The sequence below is a fragment of the Anguilla rostrata genome, chromosome 13, assembly GCF_018555375.3.
Source record: "Anguilla rostrata isolate EN2019 chromosome 13, ASM1855537v3, whole genome shotgun sequence".
NCBI classification, from domain to species: Eukaryota; Metazoa; Chordata; class Actinopteri; order Anguilliformes; family Anguillidae; genus Anguilla; species Anguilla rostrata.
Genome location: NC_057945.1, coordinates 24,326,084 through 24,336,122, shown reverse-complemented (window position 1 = coordinate 24,336,122; position 10,039 = coordinate 24,326,084). Strand labels below are relative to the sequence as shown.

Here is a 10,039-nt window from a genome sequence, read left to right as displayed (position 1 = left end):
CTGATCACTAGTATAAATATGTATAAATACCTTGTTATTTTCTAATTTCAAAATTAAAATTGTTGAGTTGTTAAAGTAATCAGGTAGGCTGATTTAAAGGAAAATTTGGGTATGTGTGCTTTAGTTCAGAAGTAGCCAAGAAAGAAAATAATCATTCTGGAGCACCCCACAAAAGGGGGCAAATGGGTATGTGTGTGTGTGTGTGTGTGTGTGTGTGTGTGTGTGTGTGTGTGCGTGTGCGCGCGCATGTGCTTTCATCGTGGAGGCTTAGACGTAACTGTTTTACTTTCAGCGTAAACTGCTTATGCCAGTTCCGGGCTGGATCCCATCTTGTTGCTATAGTGGCAATGTTACTATGACTACATGCCCTGGGTCAGTAGCAGAGTGCTGACTCTCACATAGCCAGATATACAATAGGCTGGACAAACAAGAGTTGTCCCAGGTAGGACGCATTTAAGACTGTATTCTGGATGGTACCAGGTTGTGAATAAGCAACTGAAAAGTGCAAATGTGAAAATAAGTTTGAAAGCAATGCTCATAAGCCATTAGTTTGGAGTTATTTTGCAAAAGATGTAATTTCACATGGAGAGGAGTTCTTTGCCAGGGACACAGCCAGTGACAGACTGATAATTGGGCAAGATCGGCAAATGCCACAAGGGCAGCCTGACTACAGGCCGCTTGGGCCGCTCAGAATGGATTATTACTTTGAGCAAAAAAGGATAATAAAATAAAAATAAATACTAAATAAATTTGTCTTTTATTATTTATATTCAAAAGAACATTTAATATTTGCCCTCTTTTTTGTACTTTTTAATAAATAACATTAAGCACCAATAATCCCCCTTTAACTGAAATAGACTAATCGTTGTCATGGATACTATTCAAAGACAACTGAGACATCAATACGCATATTGTGCAGGGTGCACACTGACTCTATGATTTTGATTTAAATGTCCAGCCTGGTGTTCCGGAGGTCACAAAGTCACTTCCACTTACACTTCATCCTTTCGAAAACCTGTTCTACCACCACTCTACCATGGCTGATCCTGGCATTACTCAGATCTTCCTCAATCAGTGCACCATTATCACACTTGATGAAGGTAGTATCACCAAAAAGGCAATATGTCTCCAAAAACTGTGGCCAGGTGTCAAAAAATGTTGAAGCCCTCAGCATTCTGGCATCATGCCAGCACAAATGTTTAGGAGCCATCCTTTATCATCCACAATGTCCTGGAGGAGGACTGAATAGAAAGATTTCCTATTCAGGTCATCCCCCACTCTGACTATTGGCCACATGATTTTCATGTGGCACCCATCAATGGCACAGATGATGTCCCCAGTACCACACGGATGTTGAAACACAGCTGAACTTGTTCTTTTTTCTCTCTCTGTGGGTCAGGACAGTGTGTAGGACTGTGCAAGGGTACAAGTACGTTTCAAAATCTCCAAGACTTTGTCATGAGCTGATCAGAAGCTGATCAGGACTGTGTCTGAACATCAGAACTTGACATGGGATTGAGTAGGAAATTAATTTATGGTCTGCCAATGATTCTGTTAGCAAATAGGTTCTGTAAGAAGCTATGACCTGAAAGGAAGTTGCCTTGGGTTACATTTTCCCCTCTGTTTTCCTGCCTCCAGCCTGGTGAAGAAGAATAAGAAGAGGCCAGTGATGAAGGAGGAAGACCTGAAAGGGGCCAGGAGTAAGCTGGGCCTGAAGGGCGAGGTGAAGAGCAAGACCTACGAAGTGATGGTGGTGTGTGGTTAGTTGGGGTTCTTTCAGTTTGCACTGCAGCAGGTCAGAGGCTTTGCCAAGCAAAGGCCTTTAACACCTTCTGTAAAAAACAAGCGGTGAAGAGGGAGAGTTTGTGCCAGACTGAGCACATAGAGTACACATTTCCATTCCTTTTATAGACTGCACAGGGTGGTGTTGTGGGTGTGGTAGTCTGATTTAGGCCAGTATCCATTTTACCTCATTCCTAGCAAAACACTGTTTCCGCAGAAAAGACCCCAGGCAATCAAACAACCAGGACACTGTATTACTTTTTAAGCATTAGTGCTTGAGGGGGCTGAAGACCACTGGTAGACTGTACTGTTTGTGCAAGGATCTGCTTGCCAGGCTTGCTAGAATCTGCTTATCTAACTTGTTGTCATTTAAAATGATTTTTTTCTTCTTTTTTGTATATTTTAAAGAATATTCATGAACCTTGCTGACTTGTCAGGCATAATTGTTACCTTGCTAAACAGTAATGACAGCAAAGAGCATGGCACCAATATAGAAGCAGTACTTTTTGAAAGGCTATTTGCGAGAGAGAGAGAGAGAGAGAGAGAGAGAGAGTAGAAGGAATAAAAGAAAAACTATTTCTTGAAAGATCTGTCTCATGCCATTTTATGCACCAATATGCTATGCATACGTGCATTCTCCATATGCAATAATATTTCTAAGAAATTTGAAGTTCTGTGCACATGCTTTATAAAATAAAATACATGAACTGTGCACATTACCGTATAGGTATAAAGCCAACACTAATTTATATAAATTGTAAAAAAAAATATTTTGTTATATATTACAAGCACCATTGTTATGTTCTTGTATTTTATATTCTACCACACACAAATCAAATCTGGCTTCATTCATTGAGTGTGTCTTCAAGAGTTTGTTTGCTTAAACTCTTGTGACGACAAAGTGGTTCCTATCTCAATTATTTAGTAAGGACTGGGGCCAGAGAACATCGTAGAGTAAAAGGCAAAAGGTAGCCTTTTCTTCCAATTAATGAAACAGGTATAACACTAAGACCTGGCAGATCACCGATAGCTCTCTCATGCACTATCGCGTTAGGTCATATTTGCGCAAGTTACAAAATGCGGTTTGTTTTATTCGCTCTCGCCCCTTTGTCTCACCTCCATTGTTTGGTCACTGGAAGAACATAAATACGGTATGATTGAAGCTAAAACTAATTGTACGCTGTGATACTGAGTGAATTCTACATTTTTGTTTTAATAATTTCATGACACTCGCATACATTGCCAAAAACGTAAATAACATGTAATCTTATTTTAGATTCACCCTCGCACCAGACGTAACTAACCCGACTCTACTGTCTAAAAAAAAAAAAAAAAAAGCAAGGTATTTAATCTTCTGCGGTCGTAGGGTTTGTTTTTATCGTGTGAATGTGTTCCAAAGAAACAAACGCTTACACAAATACTCTTGCTCAGCATTGTCGGCCCTGGAAGCACCCGGTTCGTGGCAGCCCCGTATACAAAGGTTGCTTCGAAGAGAAGCGCAGCGTTTGGCCACTGTTTTTCTCCACTAGAATACTAGAATATATTTATGGTTACTTGATGATTGAGTAACATGATTTTGTGCGGCTATAGTAGCAAGTGCTAATGTGTCTGACGACTGTATTTACTTCTAAATCTGTAATTATCCATTTACAAGCCACACTTTTCTTCATCTTTTCATTCTAAAACCAAACCCCATGGCGCTACTTGCCAAAAGTGAAAACTAGCTTACCATGTCACTTATTTACCTCATATTCATTAGGTATACACATATAAGAATGTGACATTTTCCTATTGCAGAAACAACAAATTTCTGAAAAGGAACCAGGAAAAGGAATAAAGGTAAAAATGATACAATTAATGTATGTTGTAGTTGGTAAAGGTTGGGGCTCTTTCTCTTGAATCCAGTATCCTTGTGAGAATTAACTCTGCACACAGTCCAGAATCATGGTAGTATCGCTGAGTGCTGCCCTGTGAACATTATTCATTGGAAACACAAATAGCTGAGTTTGTTGCAGGCAGAGAGTTAGGAATGTGCTGAAAAAATTGTCATGGTGTATATTTGAGTCACTTTTTGAGACATGGGAGTAACTCTTTGGAAGCTTTGACATCAGCACTGATGTAACGGCATCCTGTCCCTTTTCTACTGATATTTGTGCTATGCTGATGGGAGGTGTGTGAATGTGTGTGGGGATTTAAGTGCTTTATATGACCTTGCTCGATAATATATAATAAGCTTTTGGCTGTAGAGCACATTTCATACGAGGAAACAAGCAGGCTGAAGTGCTTCACAGTGGAATAAAGACAATATATAATATGTATAAAAGTGTGTGTGTGTGTGTGTTTTCCAAACTCTTTGGATAACGTGTAGGCGTATCACTTTTGCAAGGTAGGACCAAGGAGTCATTAGGCATTGGCAAGAGAATTCACTACAAACTACCAATACTTTTATCTTTCTTCAATTACTTATACTGGAAATTACCAGTCCATAGCTTGCTAACTAAACACAGAGGGGCAGTTAAACAGCCCCTCTGTATGGTAAGGTCTTCCTTTCTTCAGGGCCACTCATTCCATCCTTAGACCTAATGGTGCAAATTTTAGAAATTTAAGTGGCGTGCAACTGACAGCTGTGGGAGTTTACCATCCTTCTGTCCCCAGATGTGCTGCTGACAGTTTGTCCATTTTGCTTTCTAGTTATGTGTTATTAGTTATGGGTGATCTGAACCTAGACTGGCTAACCAGCTCCTCGGACGTGGTCAGGCAGTGAGTTCAATCATACACAGTTACTATCTAAACCAACTTGACCTAATTTAAAAAATGCAATTCTGACCAACAGACCACATACATTTATTCTCTAGTGGAGTCTTTGCTTTGGACGTCAGCAACCACTACCCCATCGCTTGAATTTGGGATGTGACAGCTACTGTATAAAGGCTTGCTTACGTGTTGTCTGCAAAATGAATTATAAACATCTCAGAACAAACATTCACTCATGATTTATGTTTAAGTGACATTGGCTTTGCAGCTTCCATTCCTGACCCAAAACTTGCACTTGCTAAAAACTGTAGAAACCATGTTTCTACAGTTTTAACACTATCACAGATTAGCATACCCAATTCAAGCAACAGAGGGTGAAAATAGATCAAATCCATAGTTTTCCATGGACCTCACTGACAGACTTTGCCAAAGAGATAAGGCATGGTCACATGCCAGAGCATTTGACTCACCCCAGGATTGGTTTGCTTTCAGTCCCACTTGGTTTCTGGAAGATTCTGGAATCTCTGATAAATTAGTCACAAAAAACATACTGAATCCACATCAATGCGATTTTAGACCTGGACACAGCACCATCTGTGGTGAGATGGTATGCTTTAGATCTTGAGAAGTTCCTTTTGGCCATGGGGTTTTTCTTCATTATACTGAGGATTCTTCGCTCATCAACTGTGGAGGTCTTCCTTGACCTGCCAGGCCCTTTGCCATTACTGAGCTCACCAGTGCCCTCTTTCTTTTTAATAATTAAAGATACAGAAAGCTCATGTATGCCTGCACTAAGAAAAAAAATTAACAAACCTGACTGATCAAACACCTGTGAAGCCAGTACAGTGTGCTGGACACTATTATTAAAGTTCCAAAAAAATAAAAAACATTTAAACACTCAGCAAAGTAAGGATTTTTTCAGCATCCTGGAGGAACAAAATCTTGCTTAATTTAGAAATGTGCTTTAGGTGGAATGAATGTGGGCCTGAAAGGAGAGATCAGAATCAAAAGTTATGCCAAAGTGACTGAAAAATGAAAAACTATCTGCTGTAGTAAATTTTGTTAAATATTGGTTGTGCAGCCATTTCTGATGTTGTGTTGAACAAAGGAAACTGTGGGTCTGAGCAGAATTCATGGATTCATTGCCTTGAACTCACCCTTGAACTCACCCATTCCAATGTGTTCCGTCTCACCCCTGAACCCAGGAATTTGTCAGGCCTCACAGAGGATCAGAACCCAGGTGCAGAGATCAAACACAGAGGCAGGGCCAAGTTAAACAAAAGGTATTTACAGGGAATATCGACCAGCACTTACAAAACAAATAACAGGGCAACACGAGGGATCAGGTAAGCAAAAACTAGACATGGGGAACTAGCAGCTAGGACTACATGCAAGAAAACACAAAGACCAAACACTGAATTCTCCTCTTTCATGCCACTCATGTTACATATCCATTCCAGCACTTATTGTATTGTGTATCATTGTCCTGATGTTGTAGCTTGTACTGCCCCCTAGCTTGACTTAGCATAGGTTAGGTCAGAGTATTGTTCACTGTGTGTTCTTGACTATGAATAACTGTACAACATGAGTATTGTACCTTATCGGACCTGTGTTTTGTAGTTGTTCTGATGACATTTGGTATGTACGTTTGTACATCACTTTGGATAAAAGCGTCTGCCAAATAAATGTAATGTACTGTACGAACCACTTGATGGCAGCATTGGTTTTCAAAGCAAACATGAAGCCCTAAAAAAACTCTTTCATGCTACTCTAATATTTCTCTCATACAAAAACAATACAAACGACAAATACAAGTAGGTGGTCATTGCTTTACCTCAAAAGACTATACACTCATACCAACAAATTCTAGTCTCTTGAAATGAGAGATTTTCAGTTGATGAAACCAACATTTAATTTCTTGGCTGGGGCCCTGCAGTTGGCACCTTCATCGAAGTATCTGAAAGTAGTCTACCAGCAGGCAGAGCTCTAGAAAGTGTATGAAATGTAAATTATGTAATTTACATAATTTGTTTGATTTTCAGTAAATCAAACATTTTTTAAAATAATGCAATGCACAGATTTACAGAGGGTGTGGTTATTGATGCAGGGGTAGGTCAGGGTTTGTGTGTTTTCATGTGTGTGTTTATGTGTGTGTGTGTTTAGATGAAAAAACCTCTGCCTATTTTCTAGTCAGACATTACTCAAAGCTGGTGTCTTCCAACTGTGTGACCTTGTTGTATCATACCCTTCCTGACGTACTCTGTGCCCATTTGGACCCATAGTGAAAGAACAAGAAAATGAACTGCCTTCATTAATAATCTGCAGTGTAATAGTTCTCAGTTCCCCGGGACCACATTGCATTAGTTTCAGTAACTCCCACGTAAGAGAGTATCATGAACAGTCGGATTTGCTGGTGACTTGTGGTCAGGCACCTAGGACTGTGCTGGGGAAATAATGTTGATGGGCCCTGTGTTAAAACTGAAGTGCATAGCTCCAGCATCACAAACTGTGGGACATGCTGATGTTTTCTTCTGTGAGGGCTTCTGGTTGATGTTTGTTTGCAGTTTTCCAGTCTATTTTCTATCCATTGCTTTATTTTTCACCTCTTAATCGAACCCTTGCCACATGGCCTCCCTCCTCTGCACCCCACCTGACCCAGTGATACCTCAGCCCTTGCTTAAATATTTAACATTTCTGATGCTTGTGGTACGTGTCTCTGACACTGAGTGTGCATTGTGAGCATGGGCGTGGGGGGCCGAACATGCGGGCCCCTGGCACGGGGTGCCGTGGCACACGCGCGGCCCCGATTGACGCCTGGCTGTCTGACACCGCCGCCTGTTTGGACACGCCTGACCAACACAGGCACTAGCGACTGCCCTCCTTCACTCATTCGATCTCATTCCTTTTCGCTTTTTCACTGGCTCCTCCTCCCTCAAAGCCTATTCTTGTCTGTATATATCTCTGGTCCTCACAGAGGAGGTAGGGGTAAAGTTTAAACAGAAATGGGCCACATTGGGTTTTAACCGATATTAGTGTGTTCTCTTGAACAGTAGTTCTTATACAGTGAGCTCCATAATGTTTGAAACAAAGACATTTTTTTCTTGATTTGGCTCTGTACTCCACAATTTTAGATTTGTAATCCAACAATTAATGTGTGGTTGAAGTGCACATTCTCTGCTTTTTTAGATGCTTTTTTTGTATACATTTTGGTTTCACCATGTAGAAATTAGAGTACTTTTTATATATAGCCCCCCACCATAGAGCACCACATTTTGTTTGGGACAAATGGCTTCTCAGGTGTTTCTGATTAGTCAGGTGTGTTCCATTGCTTGGTTTTGGTTTTGATTGCCTTTGGAGTTTGTTATAGTGAAGCAGACTTCACCATAACCATGAGGAATGTCAGTTATATTTTGAGTTGTGACAATGAAGGCCAAGGAAGCCATAATGAGGCTGAGAAATAAGAAAACATTCCAATATCGAGACATAAGTGCAAATAATTTTTTTATTTGAAACAATTTTTTTTTTTTTTTTTACCGTCCTCCACATAGATTATCCTTGTTGATGTGGTCAGTGTGATGGCTGCCTTTGAGTCCAGGGATAATAACAGGAAGAGTTGACCTCGATGTCGGCATCACCATGATACTGCATCAAACGCAGGAGGTGAAGGGATACAACATTGTCATGATTTCGTCCTTCACCGTAACTGTGAAGAATGTCAGCGTTGAATGTTTTACGTTCTTTTCCTTTTCTCTGCTTCATTTGGGTTTATCTTCTTTCTCTTTCACGCGCAGGGCTTTGTCAGTCCCGCTACTCTCGGTCTGCGGCCCCTCCTTAACGTCATGCAGAGGGCTGGAGGAGAGGACAGGATGGAGAGAACAGAGCAGAGAGGGAGGGGGAGCAAAGACTGTGGTGCCGTCTGTTTATCAGGACTGTAAGGGAGAATTCCTGATGGAGTGATAAGGAAAACAGGCAAACAGAATCATAAAAATAGAAAGAATTCAAATGATGAGAGGGAGGGCGGATGAAGGGAGGAAAGAATTTTGTTGAACATTTCATGTTTATGAACGTGTGTGTGTTGGACTCATATAATTATATAATATAATGTGACTCTCTCTGGTGCAGTTGTGGTTAGACCGCTATTGTCTCCTGTCCCTTCACCTGGGTGAGAATGTGCCATGAGTGGCAGGCTTAGAATTTTGGCTCTTGTTTTAAGAATTCCATTGTGTGGTTTCTGTTTTAGATGCATCGTGTTTAATTTGCCTTGTGCTATTCAATTTCTGTTTGCACACAACAGCTCTGCTGACATCCCTCAGCCCTGTTCAATTCCAGCCAGATGTTTTCAGCGGGAAACCACATGACAAATAACTGTACCCCAGAGTCAATGCTACCAAGACCTCATCTCTTAGTAGTTGAGTGTCATAGTGAAGACCAAATAAGCAAGATCATAAACAAACACAGAATCAAATATTCTAGTACTAGTTTTACAGCTATGCTTTCATATTCAGCATGATAAAAATGTTGGCCTGGTCCCAGAATTAAAAAAACATATCCTTTATGCAAGGCATTGTGTAGCCAATGAGATATAGGGGATGATTTTGTGGCCTGAGAGAGCCAGTTTTAGTAGGAAACCAAGACACCTGGATTAACACCCCTACTCTTTCAAAAAAAGTTCCATGGGATCTGTAATGACCACAGAGAGTCACAACCTTAATCTGAAGGATGTTAATGTTAACGTACTTCTTTGAGGAAACAGAGTGTGTATCAGGCACTAGATTTGTGGTATCAGCGAATGTTGTGGGAAGTGTGTATAAAACAATGCCTCAAGTGGATATTTAGAGCAGCATTTTTCAAAGTGGGTGCCACAGCACTCTGGGGTAATAGTGTGTTGTTCCTGAGTGATTTATCCTTTTAGTGAACGAAAGGAACTGACTCACCTCCATGAAAGGATTAATTCCTTTGGTTAGGTGCCAGTAAATTGTGAACTTGCCATTCACTGAAGCCACGGTTACTTCTATTTGACAATTTTTGCCATTGGGCTCTGTAGTAGCCATTAGCCAATGACAGCTTCGATCCACTTGATCGTGGCGTGCTTTCTGCGTCCCTCCCATCGGTGTGATCGAAAGCAACGGCTCCTGAACTGAAATCGGTGGCGGAACAAATCCAGGAAGGAACTGGGTCCACAATGAGTTCCGCACTGGATACCGCTCTATCGCTCTCCCTCCCCCTAGTGTGTTCGTATTGTAATGACAAACACTTACCTGAGTACAATTAAAGCAATTGGCTTTTAGCTTAGTCCAACTCTTTGATTTTATGATATAATGTAGCCTCAATACAATGTGAAAAAGAGTAGGCTATAGTAGGATTTTAGTATGCATTTCTCAATGGATTCCGTACCAATAATTGCCCACGCTGCTAAATATTGGGCTCTTTTAATAAAATAGCCTATTAATTATATTGTTATAATGAATCTTTTGTTGAATGCAAATGATTTCATAACTTGGTC

General features: G+C 40.6%; 1 long non-coding RNA gene across 1 annotated transcript; it reads left to right on the top strand.

Annotated features, from left to right (window-relative positions):
- Positions 1–2,943: 2,943 nt before the first annotated feature.
- LOC135237496 (uncharacterized) lies at positions 2,944–9,432 on the top strand. Its single transcript, XR_010324843.1, has 4 exons — positions 2,944–3,124; positions 3,580–3,621; positions 8,085–8,196; positions 8,328–9,432. It is a non-coding gene; the product is annotated as an uncharacterized LOC135237496 (long non-coding RNA).
- Positions 9,433–10,039: the final 607 nt, after the last annotated feature.